We start from the raw sequence: 26,819 nt of genomic DNA on the forward strand, positions 1-26,819 counted from the left end.
TATGCAGCTAGAGACAAGAGCTCCGGGGTACTGGTTAGTTCATATTGTTGTTCCACCTATAGGGTTGCAGTTCCCTTTAGCTCCTTGGGTAATTTCTCTAGAACATATGCTCTTAAATAAGGCAAACACAGAAAAAGGACAGGGATCATTATATGGATAAATTATGAGAAAACGTAATATTCATTCTCAATAACAATCAATCAGAAGAAGTTCAATATACAATAAACTTGAATTATGTCACTTTACTCTCAAGTAAAGTACATGTTAGCCCACTAGAGACCTGTTTTCTCTTTCCAATGATAACAACAAACTTTTTGTTTTTTAAAAATAATATCTCATATATAGTGGGTGGAAAGGGAGGTAGAAAGCATCATCAAATGCAGTGATGCTACCAGGAAAGTGGAGAGTGCGATTTCATCATTGTGTGTACCAGTCTGACATAAGGATTGTAGAATGATGTCATGCTTTGCAATATTCCCTTGTAGAATAATGAAATTCAGTTACTGAGGTAGCATGTGTTCTTGTGACATCCTCAGTTATTTGATGCCAAGTCATTGTTGTGTTCTGTGATTGAAGTGAACATTCATAAAATTACTACTAAAATGATGCTACTGAATCATTTTAAGGCACTAGGATACTGAATGACATCAGAAGCCAGACTGATAAAAACAAAATCTGATTTTCTATGTAAACCTTTGAAATGTACATACAAGATTTAAACAAATAATTCAGAAGTATTTGTATTGTTAATATTGATAATTATTCACCTACATGTTGGTAGATAGAATAAAATACACCTGGATTATTTTTACTTGTGAAAATGAGCTGTTTGAAAAGATTTTTAACAGTATAATATTTTTGCAATTTTTTTACTGCAATCACCAATATTTAAATATTGGTGCGTTTTAGTGGAAAGATAATTCATTTGAAATGGCAAGATTAAAAATGATCTTATATCTTATAATTGTAACTATTTGATAAGTCTATAAGTGCAGGAGATATTCTTTTCTAAGATTCTTTGAGAAAAGAATGCACATTCCAGAGACTTTTGCATAGGTGTGTCAGAAGCTCAACAATTTATGTTGGGGACAATATAATAACTACATTCCTATCAAAGAATAAACTCCCCTTTGACTTTTTGGAACCAGGTATGAAAAAGCCCCCACTGTGGCTCATAGATAGTGTTCATGGCTTTCCCACAAACCACATATCAAATATCATACAACACCAAGAATCATTGCAGTAGATGGATTATTGTTTTAGAGATTTCTTAGAAATCTTAATCATCCTCACTGCACATCCTAGATTCTCAGGTTCACATAATGGCTAAATTATTATTCTTCAGTGTCTTCCAACTCTAGATGCCAGTTCAAATTTCCCAGCTATTAATGAGATCTCAGTAACAAGGGGTGAGGGTGAAGTGACATTCTCACCCAGCTGTAGAGAGTCATAAGGATGACAATGTTAAACCTTCCATCAGCCACGTCCAACCTGCAGCCACCTGTGGCTGATGACATTTATGAATGAAGCACCACAAAAAACCACAAATTTACAAAGTCCAGAAGACATTGTTCTCAAATATGAGCCTTATAGAACAACATGTTTTTTGACCTCCTACACTGTTTATTTCCCTGAAAGCTCATCCCAATTACTGTTTGCCATTGCTTAGTAAGACCTCCAGAAATATGCTGTAATATTCTCTGAGCTCCATCATTAATAATAATTTAAGTTATCTGTATGTCTTATTGAAAAACATACTTTATTTGAGAGCATAGGATAATATGAGCAAGGGATTTAACTAACTGAGTCCCTGGGTTGTATTCTCAACATTGCAAAACTTTAAATATAATTCAAATTAAAGTAAGAAAAATAATCCAAAATGAAGCTGATGGTCTTGGAACCTCCTCAAGATCAGGAGGAAGAGGTTTTCAGTAACATAAAGTACAAATTGCAGTTTTTCCAGTATGTGAGGACATGAGAGTTTTTAGACAATGGTCCAGTGCAGAAAGGAGTGAAGGAAGAGGGTGTAGTACTCAAGAGAAGGGGTGAACAAACAGAAAAGTTTGAGAGTAACAAAGAAAAGTTATGAGAACATTTGCTTCTGGTTTTGTGAACACTTGGAAAATATTGGTATGATGTAGTACAAAATGCAAGCAATTACACAAGAGATTCGAAGTTCAATTAATGACAGATCCCCCTCTTCAGTGGTATATGAACAATGTGGTGGGTAACATCAACAGACTTGTTAGAATTTCAGTGTTCTAGTAAAAAAATATAGTATTCTAGATCAGATATTAAAATTAAAAATGTAGTTACTTTCACTTTTCGCCAAATAAATACTTTTATGATTTTACTCAAATATTGACATCCATTCAAAAGCTGCTTGGATCAGTGCCAATACAGCATCCTGAAAATCAAAGATGCTGACATGCAGCAATGCTTGTCCTGTGCCAAGAAGGACAATGTACATGCTACTGTCTTGCCTAAATGGGATGGGCTGCCTTGAGGAGCATTTTTTGATTCTGCCCTGAAGATAAATTAGGTTAACAAAAAGTGAAAACTCTCCATGGAAGAGTTTTCTTGTGGGAATGACATCTCAATCCGCCTGAACCCCTGATTCACTGGTTCCCATCATCAAAAGGGAATGAGCACTCGGGAGGTAGCTGTTAATGTCCTCTGCCTGCTGTACAGATGTTAATGATTGACAGGAAATGCTTTATGAGGCATAATTTGTTGTGCCCCTTCCTTAGCAATAAATTTAAATCTTTCAATTCCAGGTAATTGTATACAATTATTTTTGATCTCCAGTCCTATGTATGAAGGAGAAAGGTTATGTTTAACTAATTAGCTGTTGTAGAAATGACACTCTTTGGACATGTTGGTGGCATTTAAATTAGTATGGCTCTTAAAAACAGGACAGAGAGATTTCTACTATAAAAAGCAAAGAGCTAAACACAGAAGAGGTGGTGTCTTCTCAGGTCATCTGAACAAACAAGGTAAGTGTTGAGTGCAGTGAGCTGAACAATGTGCTGAAAACACACACCTAGAAAACTTGGTTCTTTTTAACTCAGGAAGTGACTGTTAGCTTGGCTTTAACATGAACTGTTACTTTATGACACTCAAAAGTAAAGAACTCAAAGTATTACTACCAAAAGACTGATTATTTTTAAACAAGAAAACTGGCCACCTTTGATTAGCTAGGCTCACTCAGCTTAACCTTGGTGAAGGACTAATGCTGAATTTTATCTTTAAATAGTATCATAAATATTCTTTAGACGTTTGGTTGAGGGAACGGAGCCCTCCCCCAATACGTAGTGCCCCCCCAAAAAATTTGGTGAGGCTCAATATAAAATTATTTTAAAACAAAAACAGAATTCTAAAACTGTGTCTCAGGTAGCAGGTTTCTGCATCTGAGAGTCACTGTAATACTGTAGTGACCATCCATCTATGTCATGCTGATAAGTGTCAGGGAGCTGTACAACTCTGATAAAGGGGAAAAAAAGCAAAACAAACAAACAAATAAGCAAAGCAAAAATACTAACAAGCAAACAAACATCCATAGCTTAAAAGGCAAGTTTTGGTTCTAGGTCCTAAATTTGGCTCTAGAAATGGGATTCTCCATAGTAGCTATCTTGATATCTTCTAGTGGCTGTGATATCTCAAACTTATATATCCCTACAAGCTCCACTGCAGTTGAAGATACTAGGCTATTGTGTCCTCTGTTTGCCTATAAATGACTAGCTTCACATCTAGCTCCATTTGTACTTGGCCACTTGTAGTCCTATCACCCACCTACCTGTAAGGTGGTGTGCAAATGTAGGCTTTTAATCTCAGCCAAGGAAGGAGATGGGCTGATGTAATCCTCACTATTCATTAAAGGAAATTTATTGGCTCAGACCATACATTCAAAAAAGAAAGGATTTGTACAGACGACTTCTCAATCTCTCAATATATCATTATGATTGGCAGTAATCTGCTAGCCCAGCGAGGGACTCCATAAAAAGTCCAACGCAAGTGCTTGTGATTTTCGTAGATAACAATTAAAAATAGTAACAATTGTGGCTCCAGAGATGGCTTAGTGGTAGCTGGATTCAACTTCCAGTATCCACATGGCTGCCCATGGTTTGGACCTTCAGTTCTTGGGGATCTGATGCCCTACTATGGCATATGCAGCTACCAGGCCCAGACATTCTGCAAACATACATTTGTGCAAAATATCTAGACGTTTAAAAGTAACTTAAATTTAAAATAATAATAAATGAAATAATGTAATTGGGCAGAAGACATAAAAGAGCATACAGTCTGGGTCATTTCTAGTTTAATTTAAATATTATTTCTGAATCCCTGTCTGAATATTTGCACAAATAGTTATTCAGTAGAGTTTGGGAACATGAACACATACAAATACAACTATTTCCTTTGTTCTAAACTTATAGTCTATGTTCACAGAATGGCAAGCTGTGTCCTGACACAGGTCTCAAGATAACAATGAAGATAATTTTAGTAAGTAGGTGTTTGTTTAAAATATACAAAGCATCCTCACATATGTATTTATTAATTCACACCTATGAGGTAGGCCTTGAGAGTTCATTTCTACTAATCTGAGCATACAACATAAAAGGTTGGAAAAGACAATACAACTTACTACCAAGCCTTCATTTTATCATATTCTGGAAGTCCTGGGATTTGATCCCAGGGTTCATAACAGAGAAGTGCCTAGGGGCTAAAGCTACAACAGCTGAATAGTTAAGATTTTTAGGAAAGAATTCTCTAAAACATCAAGACATTTTTGTTTTCCTTAGAAACAAAATCTTATTTTAAACTTTTTAGATGGGAGACAATACTCGATTCTTGGAAAAAGCAATGGTACAATTGAATAATTCATATGATTTGAAGGAAATTTCATGACTAATGCTAACCATATGAATGTGGCTTGAAATTTGCTTGCAATACAACAATGGCAAAGACAATGAAAAATCAGGATGGCTAAACTTACATAAAATTTACATATAAAACTGAGAGCACAAATAAGAAAAAGAAGTTTATATTAATTACCACCATTTGATGGTAAAAGGATTATGTTGCCATGGATTTTAATTGACTTATTAGGACTTTATATGACTATAAAGCATATGCAAGAATTTTTCAAAAATTGGGATTGTTTTGGGAATGCTGTTTGGATTTAAAACAAGTTGCCCTAACATCTAAGCATGGTAAAAGCCCAGAAGGTGAAATTTCCTTTTACCCACCCAAGTTCTGGGTTTCTTATGACTCGGATTTCAAAGTTACTTCTGGGGAATTCTTATATTGGATTTGCTGAGAACTCAGTGGAAAGATGTCTTCTTAGTCTTTGCAATTGGAGCATAAGATTGAGTCTCATACATCTTGATCCATCGACTCTGTGACTAAAGCAAATAATGAACACATTCCACCTTTCCCTGTCATTAAAAGAGTGCAAAATACACTGTCAAAATTAAAATAGAGGGGAGTGTTTCTCAAGCACTCTGTATTCCCAGTGATTTCTTAAAAATTTAAAACCAGCTGTACACCACTGTGCATGTTATTATTTTGACCTCTTTAAAAGTTCTGGCTCCAGGTGTAGAAATTAAAATTGATGAATTGGAACAAATCGCTGTGGCTACCCACAAAGACACAAAAATCAGTGAATCATAAGCTTTAAGTACCTTTCCTTACATAAATGAATATTGAAAGGAATTTTTATTGCTAATGGCTGATCCCAGAGCCCCTATTATTTTTTAGATTGAGAACTATAGTAACTGATCAGAGTTTATTTTAATGTATCTAATTGGTATTATTAGTTTGCATATTGTTATTTGTATCTTAGAACTGCTGTGGTTTGCATGTTATAGGTAATGCTATCCATCTTGCCTAACTTCATGTTGTTGTTTGCTTTGCCAGTCATTTCTGAACTTAATCAAGCTTTATGCAAATTAAAATTCAAACTTGATCTCTAAAATAAAGCAAAAGTTGTAAATAAGCTAATTGATTTGTAAAATGATTTTTGAGAACTGCTAAGGATAGAGCATTGTTTTTAATGTGTCTTGTTTAGCAAACAAAGCATTAGGGTTCACTTCTCAACTTTGTGAATTTGCTGGATAAGAACTATGCATAAAACACAAACACTCCAGAAGCAATGATAATTTGACTAGATAAAAAGCTGAACTTTTTGATGCTAAAAATAAAAGTAATTATCAGAAAATGAATTGAACTACAATAATTAATGCTATCAAGTCATATGGGAGAAATGGAACTTGAATTTTCCTTTAATAATAAGTAGGTTTGAGTATATGTAAAGGTATAGGAGATAGTTCTGCACATAGAAATAGAATACCGCAGTTAGTGGAGATAGAATCATGTGACCAGCATTCAAGGTTTAGTGAAGGATGATTACTTCTAGATCAGTGAATAATACTTTATATTAAACAATACACTGGTGGAGAAATCCTATAGGACCCATGGTTAGAAAGCATGTGAATTAGAGCTGTTGTAAGTTTTTGGTGTTATTAAAGGAGGATTAATTAAGACAAATGAGGCGAAGAAGATCCAGAATAATCTAGCATCCTAAGAGTTTCTACATTATTTAAATGAAGATATGGAATTCATAAGAAATAGTACTACATGGTTCAGAAAATATTTAGAAAAATAAAACAAAAAGGATAAAAAAAAAAATCAGACCAAATGCTATTATTTGCTACAAATAAAGAAGGTAAAACTTTGGGCTGTATTTAAGGTGATACCTTTAAATAAAGGTTAAAATAGATTTTTTTTTATTTGTAGAATGTGATACACTTTATCCACTTCTGAGGAATGACTGGGAACAGACAATTGAAAAATTGGTAAAAAATGTCACTAAATTACTATTCATCATTTATATTGTTAGTAACACTCGAAACATGATTATTAATTTTTTATTTTAAAATTTCCTTACATAAGCCTAATGAAAGGGCATGAAAATTCTACTCCTGATCAAGAAAAGTTAGCACATTGCTGACAGGCTAAACTGTTGTGGGTAGCAAATAACAGCTTACTTTTGCTCTGGACAAAGTGAAATGCAGAAAGGATATTAATAAATATTTGGTCATTAATCTAATGAGACTCAGAGACAGGAGATAAAATGGAAAAATATGGGTCAAAGCAGGTTCTCCTAGTAATGATGCTAACCCCTAGGGTATGCTGGTGCAGAAAAGGAGGAACAAAACACACTTCCCATGGGGAGGTATAATCCAGAAGCTCTTAGAAACATCACCATCTCACACAACTTGAAGTACTCTCTTTATTCACTGTAATTATCTTTCTTTAATGTTAAGAAGTGTGGGCTCAACATGGATATCTTGGTGTTTGGGTAGATTTTGAGACTGGGAAAAAAACATAGTCATGGCAAGGTTGACTCGATGAACACATGACAAGTATTCTTCTAGAACACATGAAAGCAATTCTGAGTGGGTTATAAAAGACCATCACAGAGAGACTGGCCTCCTAAGCTTCCCACTGAACCCTGCTTCTGGAAGGACTGGATTTGTTCCTGCAACCTAAATAGAAATGTGCCTGTCTCTTGGCTCCATATTACAAGGGTAAATCCTGCAAATATGAAGAGAACAAAGTACCCCAGGGCACATAGGAATCTGAACCATAGTGTTTCCAGATTAATAAATTATAAAAGAATATAATATTTTATAGTAGAATAATATTGAATGAGTTCAAAGTGTTGTGGTATCTTAGTGGATATTTGAATGTGAGCATTATTTCAAAAGGCTGGCTGGAGTGAACACAAATACAAAGTACTGTCCACATCAGCATCCAACTTTATAAAAACATAATCTGTTGCAACAATTACATTTTTTGATTAAACGGAATACCTTTGTTTGCCTATAACTGAGATAGGTGAAGACTAGAAAAAAAACTAAGAGTTTCAGTGGAGTGAAATCCACTACATTCAGGGTTTTACAGCTCTACTATAATATGCAAAACATTTCCAAAGTTTGGTTATTATCTCAACTTCTCTGTGGCTGTATCTTTTTACATTAATTTGATGTATCTAAAACTTTCAAGTTGATCATGCATAATAACTGATCCTTAGCAGAGACCTCTCCAACCTAAGACTCAGTGATAAATTCTGTCAATTCCCTTTCTAGGGACTCTCTCCAAAAGCACTAGGTTAAATGTCAAATACCAAGATGAAGAATATCATTGTACCCTGAGTATGAAATTGATTTTGATTTTATTAAATTCACCCTCAGTTAAAAAGAAGTTAGAAAACCCTTTTTCTTAAACTACTGAGGCTTAAGTTAAAAGAAAAAGGGAAATCGTTCCCAGAGCAGCGGTGAAACAGAACAGAACAAAACTCACCAGACAGTTGAAGTCACCAGACGATCCAGAGTCCAAGCCTAGTGTAAGACAAAACAAAGAGGGAGAAAAAAAAAGGGGTGGGGGTTAAAATCTGTTTTTAAAGAAAACACAAGGTTGTAATTCTCCATCATCTTTGCAAACACTGTAAACTAAAAGAGTAATTATGCAAGTAATTTCCTAGGCAAAAATCAGTTTTCATTTAAAACATATTTAATTAACCTCATATTGTCCTATTCTTGTCAGCGGTGTATGAAGACAGTTAGGTTAGGAAAAGATGTTTCAATTGACCACAAATCATTTGCTAAATGACCAAATTCTCATACATTGTGAGATTGTTATTAAATCCATTTTCAATTTGTCAGAGTTTAGTACACACATGTACATTTTTGAGTGTGAAACACATCAAGCCTCCACTTTCCAAATTCTCTTCCTCGCCACAGGACAATAATCAGTTACAGCACTGATTCATTTTGGCAAAGTAAATAGAAGGAAGGCATTGTGACAAAATAAAATAAAATATGAGCCTTTAAATTTCCAAATGGTATTTAAATCAGCCTCTATTTTTTCAAAGATGTTTGAAGTTCAAATCAAAGGCAGTATCCAGGCAGCACAAATTCCCCAGAGAAGGCCAAGCACCTGGTGTGGGTGCAAAGGTTTTATCAATGTTGTCTTGTGTGAAGGAAATGGCAAACAGAGAGCTCTTTTGTAAATATGGCTCTCTGCCTCTGTGTTTGAGAAGAAATATTGAACTTCCAACCATTATTATTACAAAACACGGGAGCTCATTTTTAAAACATTCGATGGGAGCCTTTCCATTTTTGCCTTGGAAATCAGTTTAAGCTTGAATATTAAGAAAATGTATCTGCAAAAGTGAATGCAGGACACAATATATGTGACAAAGTGTCAATATTGTATCATCTGGTTGTATATGTATAGACAAGCATGTGTGCCTACATCTTATCTCTAGAAAGGGGAACTGGGATTATTTCTGTTTTATCAGGATAACTACTATAATGCTACATAACTAAGGTGTAAGCAAAGAACCAAGTGAAGCTCTTGAGACTTCTTTCCAAACCTACTCTTTGATCATATAAATGGGCTCCTGTCTTATGCCTGGGCTCACGAACGATTCCAGTCGGGTTACAATGGTATAAAGTAGACAGTACATGTCCTGCATCTCACTGCTTTGCACAAAAGGCATGAAGAATGCCAGTGCATTTTCCTTTGTTTTCATATTTTAAGTTGGTTATTTCTTGTGATTTCTGAGTTACCAGCTGAGCATCCATGATCATCTCTCATGAGATTTAGAAAGGGCCAACGCAGCTTGCCTGTGGCTAGCTCTGGGTCAGTGTATCCAGTTACAACAGATGTAACAGGTTGGGAGGATTGTATTTGATGCACATATCCACCAGAGTTTCATATGGCAATTGGACTATTCTTTGCCAGGAAAGGGCAAAATTTATAATATAGTATATAATATCACTGAGTATAGTTATATATACTCTCAGTAGACCACAAATAGTATGCTGGTTTATTTTTGTAGATTTCAGGCTGAACTTTAGTTCATATGCCCTAGTTTTGATCTCTGTATGATTGAAATTCAAGTGTTTAGCTTATGTTAAATCTCTTTGCCTTAACATACTTGTGAGATCCACAAGCCCTTTTGCTCTCCAGTTTCATCACCCTGTTGTAGTTTTATGGGTGATTATCAACAACTTATAGACTGCTCATTATTGGTAAAAAAATGGATCACTTTAGTTTTTGCTGTAAACTGTTTTTGAGTGGCATGCTATTTTTATGCATTTCCATTACACATACCCAGGAGGAGAAGCATGAGACAAGACATGCTTCTGTTGGCATGAGCAAATGAGGTTACTGTGATGGAGAACTTCCCTTGGGAACCTGAGCAGCACACATCCTTCTTGTGCTTGACTTTAGTCATCAGTAAAATGAGTATTTTTAGTTTATACTTCCTTGATATCTCATCAATTTCACTTATTTGTTAATCATGAGTGCCTATTTAATTGAAAAATACTTTTTTTAAGCTTTTTCCTGGTTTCTGTATTTCTCACTTATTTGTAGAAGTATATTCTAAATTTGGCGCCTCTTTTGGTTTTGTGTCTTGAAGTCTATGTCATCACATCATAGCTTGTTCTGTTAACCATCATCATATCAATACTTATAGAACCATTTTACTAATCACATAGATTCTTCCCTAATTTCGCCTATAAGAAATACAGAATATGTTTTTTAAAAATTCCTTTGTACAGAACCCAGTCTATCAGAAACTGCTGTTTTGAAATCAGCGAGATGAGGTTAAGGTTGATTATTTTCTATTTGTCTCAGCAAAATTCAATCACAATGGCACACTGATAGTTCTCCCTAAACAAGGCATCCATGAGTCCTGGGCTCTGTTTCTAGAGCAATATTCATCTCACCGAATCACTGTCCTGAATTATACCACCTCACAATATGTAACTGTAATGTTTTTATATTTAATAAAAGTAGGTATATTTCTAAAATTTTCATCAAGTACATGCTTTTTATTGTGCTACAATTTATATACTGTAAAATTCAGTATTTATGCAACTTATGTGTAGTATGGTCACAGTGTTGTACATATATTGATCACTGTGCATCCCATGATGTTTCTCAAACCTCAAAAGAAAATGTACTGATTAGAAGTGGCCTCCTGCCCCTCCCTCTGCTACAACCTCTACGATTTCCTGGCCTTTTTATCTATCTCACTTTATGTAACAAGTCTTACAAAATCTTTCAATGGTAGTATGCACTGATTCTGTGTTTCTTTTAATTTCAAAAATATCACACTGAATATTATTGCACATTATCTTATGTATTCATTAGAAGAGGACATTTTGATTGCTTTTACTTCAGAGGTGATATGAATATAGCAGCTATCAATAAGTTTTCTACATGTTCAATTTTTCAGTCCCGTTGAGCATAAGCTTATGAGTAGAAATTAACTATCTGAGGAAAAAGCATCTACAGTACAGTAATTGCATATTTTAAAATTCTACCAGAAATTCACAATTTACAAGTGCTCTCATCTCCCATATTTTAGGTAACATTTGTATCATGTAAAAAATGTATTATATATATATATACATATATATATGTATATATATACGTGTATATATATATATATATATATATATATATATCAGTGTACACACGCTCCATTATTGTTTCCAATTTACATTTACATTAAGGAAAGGTTTTTGAATGATTTTTATAATTATCCACATTCTAACATCAAAATGATTGTTCAAATACACTTTTGTTTCAGTTTTTCTGATCATTATTGTTTTTGCATTCTCTAGACACATGGGGTAGTAAGTTCTTGCTGGACATACTTCCTCCTTCTCCATGACTTGTCTTTTACTCTTGGTCACTCAGTGTATCCCAGTAATGTAATAGAATGTTCTGATGGGAGGTATTACAATTTTCAGTGTATTCTATATGTTAAATTTCATCCCTATGTAAAATCATATATGTCATCTGACATGTTAGTTAGTTTCATTTTCTCTTTCTTGTTGATATGTAAAATGCAATTAATTTTCTATTGTTTACATACCGAGTGACCAAGATTAAAAACATGTATTAATGTTTTATGTTTTAAGATTTATTTCTATTTAACTGTATGCATGTTTTCAGAGACTAGAAGAGGGGGTGTCAAATTCCTTGGATCAAGAATTATAGTCATGAGTCCCCTTGTGTGGGTAATGGGAACTAAAATCAGGTCTTCTACAAAAGCAGCAAGTGCTCTTATCTACTGAGCCATCTCTACAGCTCCATGTGCTAAAATTAAAATACGTCCAAATCCCTTTTAACTTATCATCTGCAAAGTCCTTTTATATGTGAATAATGAAAGTGTATCTATGGTATTCAAATCAAAGAACTTTAAAGCATGTCCTTATATAAGTATGTATGTATGTATATATGCTTGTATGTATATAATAAGGGTTAATATGCATTTGTATAAATTCATGTGTATTTTTTTATTACTTCACTCTCAGGACTGTCAGCACTGCAGACATGGGTTACAATGAGAGCATCCCAGCAACTTGTCTTGATCTCATAGCAAATCATTACATGAAGTCTGGCATTTGCTCAACTTGTAGCTAGCTGTATTTCAGCCTTTTTCTATTACTATTTACTGAGGTTTAAGTCTAAAGGTTTCACATCTGAGAAAGCATCAGTTAAATTGCCATATGCCTTTTTAAAGATGCACATTTTTTTTTCGTGTTAGTATTGTGTTTTCATTAAATCTGATTAGATTCTAGATTTCAGTGGTTTTATGGGAAAGATCTAACAACACCTGAAGATCTTTCCTCCTTGGGATTTAAAAATCTCTGCTTCACTCCTAAAAGCACTAACTCATACCTTTGCATTTTAAATTCAGTTGACTTAATCAATTTTTACCATTTTTACTGTTTATTCAAGTAATTGTTTTTGTCAGTGTGCTTGGGATCAGACACAATGCCTCACAGAGTAGGCAAAGCAATCTGCCACAGAACTGTATGCCCTTACAGAACTACACAGCAAGCTCCACAAGTTGCCTAGAACATATAACGGATAGAATATGGAAAACTACAGTCTGTTATTGCCTGCCTGTGTTTGGGTTAACTGAATGATGTTCTCTGTAGCTTCTTGAAATACTTACTCTTATTTTACCACGTCCAGGAACCTCAGGCTTCCTCACATTGGTTTTATGGTCAAGGAACATTGCATTTAACTGTGTATATGTGTCTCTAATATTTTCAGGTTTTTGTTTTAAAATGTTTCTATATCTGGAGAGCTTTTCAATATAAGTTAATTTTTGTATAAAACACTCTCTAGCCAATTCTCTAAAGTACATTGAAGTCAATATTATAACCCAGGATTTGGTCAATTTTATAAAACTTTCATGTATCTTTGAAAAACACAAATATCATTGAACTGTATGCATTTTTCTAGAGGCATAAATCTTATTAAATGAATCCTGTTCATGAAGGTGTTACAAGTTACAACTTGAAATATCCTATTATTACTTGTGGTGTTCTCTTCATTTTTTCTTTAGTAATCACTCTTTATAATTTGTGTACAGTGGTGATAAATACACAGAAATTTGGAACTTTTATGGCTCCTTGTTCAATAGAAACTATTATCTGGAAGCAATTACATTTTTCCTCTAGCAATTTCCACCTTTGTTTCTAGGTTGCTTTTGTTTGACGTTAATGGGACTGTACCATTGTTTCATTGATTGTTGGCAACACAAGAGCAAATAATTTTATAGAACAAAGAAATGCATGGGCTGTAAACTCACAAGTGCAAATTCTCAGCCTTCTCAGGGAAAATCAGGAGCTTCTTCCTAGGAAAAATGTCCACCCTGAACAGGAAAAACCGCCCAGAGCACCACAGAAGAACATGCCATATACCAGACCTCAGATTTATGGTGGATATAAATATGAAAATTTGACAAACATGTAAAGACGAATTTGGCACCAATTTCAATGATTCAAAAATAGGTAAAAACAGTGTGAAGGACACTGGAGATGAGTTGTCCTCTCCTGTAACATCCCAATTTGCTTATTACTTGTTTCCAACTAGTTTTTTCATTATTGATTTTCAAAATATCCATCAAATGTGACTGGCTCTCTTTGTATTTGTGATAATACATTTTTACCCTGCTTCATTCTTTGTCTATAACTAAAACCATGAGGAGTACCAAATCTTTATAGAAACCACCGTTTCTGTAGGATCTTGAGCTTTAAGCTTATGTGTTCAGATGATGGCAAGAAACATTGACCCCGAGAAGCTATAGTTTTTTCAAACTGTTCTGCTAAAATCTAAGAATGTTTGACTTATATGAACAACATCACCACCCTCATTGAAGATTTTTTTCTTCTATGTTTTCAAATTGCTTACTATATGAAGCTCAGATTGAGTGTGGTCCATCAGCAGTGTGGTCCCTGCTGATGCGAACAGAAATATAAAAGTTCACTGTGGCCAATAGTTAGAGACAGAGCAGAGTCCTGCGAGTAGAGGCTTGGTATCTGCTGCAAATAAATAGCAACTTAGGGAAATGAAAGTTTCTCGTGTTTTCATTCATATAAAAGGAAGAAAAGGGAAGAAATGAGTGCAAGACAGAATGAAGAATGGGTAGCTCTTATGAAGGTAGACGTTATATGAAATATGTAAGACCAACCTGTATTTATTACAGTTTGAACATTACGTATGCTGGCATTCTGTCTAAACTCTACCCCATGGTTACCTGGCAATAGCCAGGTATGCTCCTCCCCACCGTTACCTGGCAATATCTAGGTAAGCTTGACCCACTATAAAGGGGACTGCTTGCCCCCCTCCCTCTCTTGCCTCTTGCTTTCTTGCTCCCTTTCTCTCCCCATCTCTCCCCATTCCCTTCCTCCCTCTCTCCATGTAATCATGGCTGGCCTCTCTTTATTCTCTCTCTCTCTCTCTCTCTCTCTCTCTCTCTCTCTCTCTGTCTCTACCACCCTCTTAACTACCCTCCCCATGCCATGAATAAACTCTATTCTATACTATACTGGTGGTGTGGCTAGTCCCTCAGGGGGAAGGGATGCCTTGGCATGGATTCGCTGAGGCACCCCCTTCCCCCATACCTCATCACACCCCCATAGACCATATCTTAGATCTCTTTATATTTTTATAAACACGTCAATGCAGGCTTACAAGACCATGACATCATCTTCTACTTTCTCTCTCACTTCAATATGTAACAAAAGCCTTTATCTTTAACATATTATTCTTTGTGTTTCCATTTGGATGTCTGTTTTGCTCCTTACAGAAGCATGCCTACACACTCAATCTTTAATCTTCATGTCTGAGGTTGATGCCAGTGAAGTCTCCTCAAGAACTCAAAATTCTGAGGCATTATCACATTTCATTTCATACAGTTCTAATTGTGTCCACAGCATCATGGTGGACCTAAACTCCCAAATAGAAAATGAGTGAAGAGCACATATCCAAGCAGATCTAACAAGGGCAACAAGTGTAAAAACCTAACTCTTCATTTTAATTCATAACATTTGTAGGATTAGAAAGGTACCAGAAAAGATATCACAACTGTTATCTCATCACAGGGACGAGTACGGCAGGAATACTGTGAACTGAGGATCAGCTAGCACCACCAAGTGAATCTGAACTCATCCAACTTGGGTCATAGAGAAGTCTCATGGTTAAACTGTGTACAAGAGTCATCCTGTGAAACATTCAATTTCTCCCTCTACACACACACACACACACACACACACACACACACACACGCACACACATCTTCATTTTGACTGTCATGAGAAACATCACATTTTCAAAGTTAATAATTGTGAAGATAAACTGATTTTTGGTTACTTAATCCATGACAGAGCATCAAGCCTGTATAGCATCTTTGTTTTGACAAAGATCTCTGATCTATTCTGTGTAATGACCACATCTCCATCTACCTGGTTTGTTCCATTGCAATAAAAAAAACTAATAATCTGTCCCACTCACTTCTTTCTGATACATGCTTAGTTCTGTTTGAGAGAAGCACTTAAAAAAAAACCCTTAAACATGATTTTGTGCCCGTATTTCTCTAGGCAATTCTGTCTCCTGCATGTCTAACACTATACCCTGAGGCTGCTAACAAATTTCGTGGATTTCAGAGTGTATTTTCACTGGGCTGAGTCCCCTTAGCACCTGTGAAGAAACAGTGCCTGTTTCTAGTGTTATATGGAAAATAATGAGGAAGCGAGCACTCATGAATTTAGCTTCTACATATTTAGTTGAGAATGTACACTGCGGGAAGGGCTAGGCATTATTTTACTTCCTTGTGGAGAAATCTCTTAAAAATTCAATGCTTCTTTTTATCTCTACAGAAAGTAGGAATGCCGGTGTCTGGAAGAACTAGATACATGGAGAAAAAAAAAATCATTGAAGCTCTTGATGCCCACAGTTAGTCCTGTGCATGGTCTTGTACAAAGTGATTCATAAATACCTAAATAAGGTACCAGCACATTTCAATGAAGTGACATTCATGGTAACAGTTACAGCAGATGAGAAAACATTGAAATTGCTGCAAAAGATGATGCTTTACATGTCTTGGTCAACCCACTGTTCCCTTGAGTGACTCCTGAGGAGAAAATGTTTTAGTTCCTGCTTTCAAAATAGCTAAACATTAACAGTTTGATTCTTTTGTTTGGTTGGATATTTTGTGTTTTGTTTTGTCATTCATTTTAGATTTTGTAAAAACAACATAAAAAGTTTTCAGACCAATCCTGAGGTAAGAAAAAAAAATGCCCATTGTTTGCAGGGCTTTCTACATGGGTCCACTTGGGAATTAAGAGGGTTGGGGTAGTAAGATGTTGAGTGGAAGGCAATGCAATTTTAGCTTTTAGGTTTCAAATGACTATTACTGATTGTCATGTAATCAAATGAAAAGGTTGCTTAAACCAGGTGTTATGATAACTGCACTCAACCAAATATTGTGGCTTTTTTCTCATTTCTCCATTATCTGATTTCACTGAGTAAAGCTATGTAACAGACCCCATTCTGTTGTAAAATTGTATTTCACACTGTTCTTACCACTGCCCTTTTACATCAAGGGCCCTAAATAAAGCAGAGAGTAGTTGAACAATTTATTCACAGTCACATAGACAACATGTGCCAATGTGAAGATTTATACCCCAAGTCTCTGCTTTCAATCAGGATGTAATGAAGTTTCCTCATGTACTCTAATGAGAAAGAGGAAGGGAAGCAACACTGTACAATATCTGTCAATGATGAAGTACAGAGATGGGGGGCGGGGGTCCTCCCCAGGATAGTTGCAATAACGTTTGCTGAGAACAATAGCTATTTCTCTCACCACTATGGATACTAGGCCAGAGGCAACATGTGGCAGGAGAATTTTATGCTGGCTAACAGTTTGAAAGTACAATTCATCAAGGCATTGAAGTCTCAATGCCAAGAACAGTTGAAGGCTTGACCATGGAAGCTGGAGGCTGCTTGCTCACATCCAGAGGTGTGAACCTGGAGACAAAGTCGAGGCAGGAGGTGGGACTAACTATAAACTTCAAGGCTTGCACCTGAGTGAGCCTCTCCTCCAGCACAATCAGTAGGATACCTGGTATGCAAACATATGAGCCTTTGAGGGACATATACCATACACACTGAAACACTTAGGATTCCCTTGAAGAGAGTCAAAGTTGCCTTCATTAGCGTTCAGTGTGCTGAACTAGACCATGGTTCCCATTAGTTACCTAAACAGGAAGCAGCAATTCCCTATCATGAAATATCTAACTTTCTACAGTTGGACAAATCATACAATGCTAACAGCTTCCATTCTATGTCAAACAAAGGGGATTCTCTTCCTACTTCCCATTACCATTGCTAAGTAAATTATTCTACTAAATGTTTAATGAGACACATAAGGGAGTATCTGTTCTTGCCTCTATTAATGACAACATGGTTTACAGAACAGGTGAGTCATCTACACAGGGTCACACAGCAATGTGAAAAGAACCAAGTCTTAGAGTTCAGTGGTGTGACTCCACTGGGAAATCCATCCAGTGATTGTATTCTGACTTTAAATGGTGGGAGCTTAGTCTGACATTCACTGGTTAAATCTGTCTTTGCTTTGAAAGCCTCTTCAGCTCTCCAATACAGCACTTGCAACACGTGTAATATTTCAGTTGGTTATGCAAATATTCAAGTCTAGATGCATCCTGTAACTGAAGATCTTGAAAATACTAATCTTTTCATATTAAATCCTTTATTTTTAAAAAATTGTTACACCTGGTATCAGTTTTTATTTATTCTTCTTCCCCATCTTCTTTTCCATCCCCAAGTTCCTGTCTCTATCTAAACAGCTTCTTTTCTACATTCATTTCATGTACATTCTATAGCTCTCCAATGCCTCTTCTTTGCCTATGATGATTTCTGTTTTAGTCTCAGAGCTATTTCCACACTCATCCCCCCACCAAGCCTCATATACAGACATGATAAGCTAGGACCTACATACAAGTATGAACATGTTGTGAAAATGGTTATGTTAGCAAAGGCAGTCTAAGGATTCAATGTAATCTCCACAAAGTTCCAATGCCATTTTTCACAAACTAAACAAAATAATCCAACAATTAACATGGAAACACAGTACATAACAGGGAGCCAAAACAATTCATTACAGAAAGAACACAATCATTTTGAGTAACAGAAAAAAAAATGAATGAGACTATCATGGAAATATCAACTGGCAATTGACCCTGTGTAAATGTCAACATTAGAAGAAAAGAGAAAGCCAATACATTACAGTGGATAAAAATAAAGTTGCACTTTTTAAATTTTTATTTAGGTGTCATGATTTGGATATGGTTTGTTCTCCATAGGTTCATATACTGGAGCTTTGGTTTTCAGTGAAATGGAAAGACCTTTAAGAAGCAGGTACTTCTGGAAACATCAGTAAGTCAATAAGGGTGCTGTCCTTGGAAGGAATTAACACAGTTCTGTGGGACCATTGATTATTAGATTGTTATAACAGTTTGACCTCCGGATCTCTTTCTAATTTCTGTCTGATAACAAAAATCTCTCACTGTTAAACAACTCCTTCTTTGTTACTAGAACATCTTCATCAGAATTGAACTAATGCCAGCAGCATACCCTGAATACCCAGAGTTTTGAGCTGAGTAAGCGTCTGTCTCCCTTGAGAATTCCATGTTATCAATGAAAATTAAGTTCACAGGCTTTGTGTGTTTCTCAATTACTTAGCAGTTAATAAATAGCTTTCCATCATATTGTAAACTGCATCACAGTTGAATTAGTCATATAGCCTCTCTATGATATCACCTGAACTTAAATTCAAAAGCAGTGACATGATATCTATATCAGAAATCAATAAAAATACATATTCTTGAAGTTCATTTTTTATGACAATCAAGCTAAATAAAAGCCAATTATAGAAATTTTATAGAATAAACCAGTGTAAACATTCAAAGAAAAGTAGACTGATAAAGTACCTTTCCATGGAAAAGCATTTGACTTTTATAAAATTTATAAAAGCAACCTGAAGAAAAGAAATTAATATAAAAATTTGGACCCTTTAAAAGCAACAAAATCTATCATATTTGAACTTTCTTGAGCAATTGCTTTAAGGAAATCTAAACTTTGTGCTTCTCACTTTAGTGTGGTATTGGACAGAACCACCTCAAAAGCCACACAAAGATCTAAATAATTAATTTTTTTTAGAAAAATGAATTCAGTGTTCCTTTCTTATTTAGTTCATATTCTGTGTCCTTTTAAGAGAGAAAGCAAGGCCTGCCCTTCTAGATGGAGAGGTGAATAGGGCAACTTCCTTCCTCAAAATTATGGAAAACATGAGATGAGAACTTGGAGGAATAGGAGGAAATCATCCTATTCAATTTCTTCTTTCTCACTGACTATCTCTTCCCAAAATGTTTTGTTTGAGTGGCATTATGAGAAATGTCTGGATATAATTCTTCTTAGATGAGAAAAAAGTGTACAAAGTAATAGCTGATGCCTTGAGCTAGGGAGGAAGGATGGATACTTCTAGGTCTAGGTCCTTTCCCATGTTTTCCCAGGCAGGGACGGGCCATTGAGTGTTCTCTTGGGCTATGCTGATATAATTTTTATTCCAGTTCATAAAAACAAAGTTTAGTATGTCGCATTTCCTTAGTAACTTTTGGAAGATTCTAATTCTAGCAGCAGGGTGTCTTGCTGTTGTTATTTTTCACAATTCATAGCATATCTCTGGTTTCACCTTCACTATATTCACTCTGGGCCTTCCAGATATTCTATCCTTGAACTTTACAATGCTTGGCTTTTCTCTGTATAATATTTTTGTGTAGATTATGATGAGGTTGTTCAATGTTTGGTTCTCTGTTATGGCTAGTGCTAATCAGCTTGACAACATCTAGCATCATCTGGGAGATGGGCCTCTGGTCTTGTTGGCAGAGGATTGTATTCATTATGTTAATGGAGGTGGGAAAAACTTATTCTAAGTGAACCCACTGCCAGTCTGGGGTCCTGAACTGAATAAACAGAGAAAAGGAGAGTTGCAGCCTGTGTATTGATTCAACTGTGCTTCCTGATATTGGCTAATGTCACTGGGCACGTCAAGCTCCGACTGCATTAACTTACCCAATAGATTTGACTTCACCTTGCACTACGGCTAAAATAAACTCTGTTATCCTTAAGTTGTTTTTGTCTGTATATTTTATCATAGAAATAAGAAGAGAGACTAGGATGCACTCTCACCCAGGTTTTATTCTGCTGAGCTGCATTCAAAGAGAGGAACTGCAAAAGGGCAAACATTTTTAATGAATTATATGTCAACCCATCTGAGCCCCTACCACTTAGTCATAGGATAAATTGTATTTAGACTTGTGGATCAAAGATGAAAAGAAAATTTTTTAACCACAGTATACTATGGTTTAATAATGAATAAATAAATCAAGATATAGGTACTCATAAAGAAAATAAACAATCTTCTTTGAAAATAGACCTCGAAAGATTATTATAAAGTAAAAGAAAGATTTAAGCAAAAATGCTTTATTATGAGACATTCAGTTCACTCTGATGATCTAACAGAAACTCTACAGTGTATTCAAAGTAGGTCTCAGAATGAGAGCAGGAATGAAAAGAAAGGAAGATGAATTGAGCAAGAAGACAAAGAGTTCTTCTAAATAGAGGCTGTGATCTTAAAGAGTAAATTAGCATACAGGAATGCAAAGAGCATTTATCCAGGTCAAATATGTTTTTAATTGGTTTAGAAAAGAAGTCCAAGGGAATTGTTACTAGACTACAAAATTGTCTGTGCTCAACTGAAGAAAAGGACAGAGTCTTTTTGTTTGTTGTTTGTTTTCGAAACAGGGTTTCTCTGTGTAGCCTTGGCTGTCCTGGAACTCACTTTGTAGACCAGGCTGATCTCGAACTCAGAGATCCGCCTGTCTCTGCTTCTCAAGTTCTGGGATTAAAGGCATGCGCCACCCCGCCCAGCAAGAACAGAGTCTTAAACATTGTATACACAGTAGTAGGATCAGGACAGATGCAGTTGTATCCGAGCAAGCATAACTAGCACCTTGGGAAAAACACTTCAGGACCCAGAGCAGGAGAAGCATCGATAATATTGACAGAACTAGGAGGGAAGAGAGAATAATAGCAAACATTTGTTGAAAAATCTTAAGCAAAGAATCATAAATTTCTATTTTCTCATTTGTGCTAAGTTACAGTAAGCTGAAGTCAGCTATGGGAAACACTGAGATGCTGAATGAGAAGTAGAGAAGAGAGGACTCAGGAGAAGATGAGGAGCAACAACTGAACCAGACCTAACAGCTGGTCATATAAAGGCTACAGGTCTGAGCCATTTGTCTTCTAAGTACCTGCAGCTTTGGGAAGAATATCAGCAACAGAATGTGAAGACAGACAAGATGTCATGAGTTTTTTGACAGAGAGAACACACATTTATCTTCTAACTGTCAGTAGAAACATCAGAAGAAACATTCTGCCAAAACAAATGTCTGAAGCACAGAGCAAGAAGGGAGAAAAAAGGAAACACAAGAGTCAGATCCTATAAACGGTGTTGTTTCTTTATTTCTGCTCGAGAGGTCTAATAGGTTAAACTGTTAAACATTCAGTTTTAGGCCTCCTAGCAGTCTACATGGGAATAAGAAAATGAAAGAGAACACTGGGGTCATATCTATTGCTCAGAGAAACAGGAAATAAAGACATTTCTGATGGCCCTAAAGGAGTATCAGAAAAGAGGAAGACAATATACTGAGATTTCACAGTCCTCCTGGGACCACACATACAAAACTTTCAACAGCTGCTGTCCAGATTCATGGATGTCTAAAAAAATAAATATGGATTTTAAGAAGGAAATGTATAAGAATGTAGGCTCTCTGTTCTCATCCACCTCTAGATTTAGAGTTAGTGAGTGTAGCCAGTATCTTATTGTACCTACATACCGGTTCATGCATGAGCCATGTCATGAGATAAGATGCCTATTCAACACAGTTGGGCAACAGTGACATAGATGTCCACTTAGCTGGTACAAGAGGGACTAGCTGAAATTCTCAAACAAGAAATTGTGATATAATTTTAAATTTCGGGAGCTGTACACACTAGAATAGTATTGTAAATGTGTATAACTATCCACACTAACTAGCATTATCTTAACTACTAAAAATTAACTTTAAAAGGACAAAACTTCTTAAAGTTAGCAGTGAATTTTACTGTGTTGAGTCAGTGAAATGTAACAATATGTATTACTATAGATGCTTAGAACTAAGACAATGAAAATCAAGACTATCAACAAGCTCAAGAGGGAGAGGAAATGAAACATCTCAGCTGGGGTTCACTGTATTTTAGGACTATATGGTAAATGAAGTAGGTGTGTGTGTGTGTGTGTGTGTGTGTGTGTGTGTGTGTGTGTGTGTAAATAAGGAAACTACAAAGGAAATCAGGGTGGTGTTTACTCAGTAGCACTGAGACATGCTATACGACTTAGAAACTTTTCACTGAGCCAACTCCTAACTCACTGCTCTGTTCAGTAACAAGTGTAGATACTTGGCCTGGCAGGAAAACAAACAAACAAACAAACAAACAAACAAACATTAATCTTGGCTACAGAATCCTTGGAAATTAAGTTAGAAATTTTAACATTAGGATTGAATGAACTTTTATATATGGGAAAGTGGATTAATATGAGGGTTTTAATAAAATTTTGTCATCCATATTTGAGAATTTTGATATGAGAGCCGTATTTATGCATAATATTTTAAATTATATTTGACAACATGGACAACATAATTGTAGACAGGAGAAATCTGAACAGTGCTGAGTCCTAACAGGCTAAGAAAATTTCAGCCTAAAGAGAGAGAAGACAATCGTCCTATGCTCCCTCTTTTTTATGTACTTACTTACTTACTTTCCATGAAAGCAACATATCTAGACGTTTTCCTACTCCTCCAAGCCCCAAACTGGCAAAACCACTGAGGTCATTTAGCCCCACTCCCTCTGGCTCCTGCATCTCAGTGCCTTCCAGTCCTCTTTCTCTCTGACAGTACCATTGATGCCATTTGAGAGATAAAGGGACAAAATCAATTCTCTTGGAGAGAAATTGGCTGTCCAGGTACACTGATGAGTAGACTGGACACTTTGCTTACCTCACTGATGGTGCATTAGTCGTGCTTCCCACACCTTTGATTCTGTATTTTTCAATAATCTTTATAATAAAACAGCCTCTTTGACCTCCATTTGTCTGCCTTCTGGCTCTTAATTCTGAATTGATTCCAAACTCAGGAAGGGAAGAACATCGTATTATTTATTGATCCTTTAAACTCTGAGAGCAGTGACTATAATATAATCCAACATTGGATGTCATCATCAGATGTTATTATCAGATCAATCATTGTTTAATAGTCTTGATTCCTCTATGAATCCATAACAAAGCAATAGCCTGCATAGAATCTAGAGTATACATGTCCCAGGGGTGGTAGAGAAGCTCTGGCTTTTTAATAAATCATTTGTTTTCTAAATTGTTTTAAGCAACGGTGGTTTCAAGAAGGAACATGCATCAAGATGCTGGCACTCATCTGAAAACTTTATAACACAACAGCTAGAAGTGTAGCTTTCTTAATAGCTCTAGGTTTACAACTTACAGCCTGGATTCTCCTTTGTCCACTAAGGGATAAAGACAATAGAAAGTAGAAGTTGCGTCAAATTGGCCTTAGCAAGAACTAGAACTTCAAGAACGAAGCAAATATGTCTCACTGACAATATGAAAAATAAATTGTACTCATATGGTAACTCATGTATGTGAAACTACTTACAGAGAACTTCATAGTAAATGTCTCTGCGAGTTTAGAAATGATAATTTTGATTGGCAAAAATGGAATCTTGAATGATTGAAGAATAAAACTGATTTAGCAACAGCATCCTTGTTTATCAACACTTATTAATACAAACTGCAAAGTTTTACTAACATGCCATATCCTTTATGCCTTTCCCCCAGGCCTACCCTAAATGAATCCGAAGTGATAAGTATTGAGAAGTGGAATTTCACTCCTCCAGCGACACACTCTTGTACCTATCACTGGAATGCTCCAAAGAAAAACGTGAATGACAATCACAGGATAAAAGAAAATGGCATTTTTTTTGCTTTACTTCATCAACAACAAATTAAAATGTAGCTGCAAATAATGAGACTAGGCTTCTATTCTACAGATTCATTAAAAGGAAAGTAATAGACACCCGCAGGTCAGACATGCGCAAATCAGAATCCTACCAAAACTCTGCCTAGGAAACCTAGATCCCAGCTCTCCTTTCTGCGTACTCTGTCCTTTCTCAAAGATTCTCCTGCAGTCACTGTAGACGGTCATAGGAAGGGGTTGTAAGATCAAAGCACAAACCAAACAGATTCTCAATGAACTGTGATCAGAGGCCTCAAGATTTTTCAAATCATGGGCATTTAAAGCACATAGGTTTATCAAATACAGTGTGAATTTAACAATGTATCAGGATCCTTGAGTTTGGCACGTTTTGAACACCCAGTAGAAATTTTGAGATGAGAAAACCCTTAGGAAACAAAGATAACTTGTTGGCAGCCACTCTGAACACTTAGGATTCAGAAATCCAGGTAGTGTCTCAGTGAGTTCCATCTCTTAAACACATGTCCCAATAGTTCCTTCTAAATCCCAGGTTCTGCTTTACCCCACGTTGGTGCAGGATATTAAATAGAACTTCTCAGGGCAGAGTGTGTTTGATGGCAGGTACTCATTTTCACTGGCAGCCGCTGTGAAGGAAGATTAAGAACTGTGCTAACAGCTTTGGAGAAAGGACACTTGGAATCACGGTACTACCTAAATGTGAGGTTCCTGTTCTGCTGTCACTTGGCTTCAGAGGCTTCTTTCCTGTCCCTCTCAACACAGTAGCTTTACTGGTTCTTGAATTAAAAGGTAAAACATGGACACTTAGAGTAACGCAGTAAAACAACCAAGACTTTGCTCCACAGAGCTGTTATTCAATTTACATTAAGTAGTAGAAAACATTAAGCTAAAAATAAAAACAAAGCAAGAGGCAGGCAGATCTCTGAGTTCGAGGCCAGCCTGGTCTACAGAGTGAGTTCCAGGACAGCCAGGGCTACAAAAAGAAACCCTGTCTCCAAAACCAAAAACAAAACAAAACATAACAAAACAAGACAAAACAAAACAAAACAAAACAAAACAAACAAAACCAAACCAAACCAAACAAACAAAAAAACTCTCTTTACAGAGATAAGCAATCATTGGTATGTTTGGGGTGTGTGTGTGTGTGTTTGTGTGTTTGTGTGTGTGTGTGTGTCTATGTGTGGTAGTAATTACATGGATATATTAATTTATGTTGTTTCCAAAGTGATTTGAGGTTCAGGTTACTTTCTCAGTAACTTTGGATTCATGATAGGTTCTGTACACTTTTTTAAAAAGTTTATATTTTTAAAATTTGCTGATATTGTGTCAGATGCCATTATGAAACTTTAGAACAAAATATGGTTTGTGGTTGTCTTTATTCCCAACTAGCACTTCTGCTCTCTGCTTCTTGACTCCTCCACACCCACAGACTAGTCCTATTTAATATCCCTCCCATGTGTTCTCTGGCCTACCTGTCATCCTTTTTTTTTTTTTTTTTTTTTCATATTACCCTCTCTTTGTTCTGTAGAATTTTACATTTCTTCCACACGTACACCCATTTATATGTGTGTGTGTGTGTGTGTGTTAATTAGTTAGTTAGTTCTGGTTCTTTCGAGGACTTTGGGTACCTGTCAGTCAGCATAGCTGAGTATGATACATCATTAAATTCACTTAATGAATTTTGCTCAATGCTCCTAGTCTTAGTAGCCTAATATCACATGTTTCTGGTTTTTCTGTTTGTCTGTTTATGTGTTTGTTTTGTAGTGTCCACATAATTCACTAAATAATAAATAGAGCCATTTACTTTGTAGATATGAAACCATGATGCCCAGTGTATCATAATCAGGCTTTTGACTTTAGGTGAATTAATTCACCCCCAAAATATTGGTTTTCTCATAGGTAATGTGCAAATAATGATGATTGCTGTAGAATAGATTGCACCACTCATGTACAGGTGTATGTTCAGTCCTAACTTATTTGGAAATAAGAACTTCTACTAAGGTGATAACCTGAGTGGAGGTATATCACACTGAATGGGAAAGCACACTCTGAAGTAACATGTGGCTCATACTAAAGAAAGGTAGGGCCACACTGAAGACATCTACTGTCACATTGAAGGGAGGTGTGTCATACCTATTGGCCTTAGTCCACTAAAACTCCTATATTTTTTTTAAATGAATAGTAAGTGAATACCAGAAAATGACAGGGAAGTTAAGACAGACAATAGAATGAGGCATCTGTGAGAGTCCTATAGAT

The 26,819-nt window shown here is 35.9% G+C and overlaps 1 protein-coding gene across 40 annotated transcripts in view; it reads right to left on the minus strand.

The window, feature by feature from the left end:
- Ptprd (protein tyrosine phosphatase receptor type D) overlaps positions 1–26,819 on the minus strand; it is a 2,211,569-nt gene that overhangs the window by 1,374,591 nt on the left and 810,159 nt on the right. For all 40 annotated transcript variants that reach the window (XM_029475790.1, XM_029475789.1, XM_029475786.1 and 37 more), the window contains exon 6: positions 8,368–8,405. The gene's annotated coding sequence lies outside the window, so the exon portion shown is untranslated. The remainder of the gene's footprint in view (positions 1–8,367; positions 8,406–26,819) is intronic.

Source organism: Mus caroli, chromosome 4 (assembly GCF_900094665.2).
Source record: "Mus caroli chromosome 4, CAROLI_EIJ_v1.1, whole genome shotgun sequence".
NCBI lineage: Eukaryota > Metazoa > Chordata > Mammalia > Rodentia > Muridae > Mus > Mus caroli.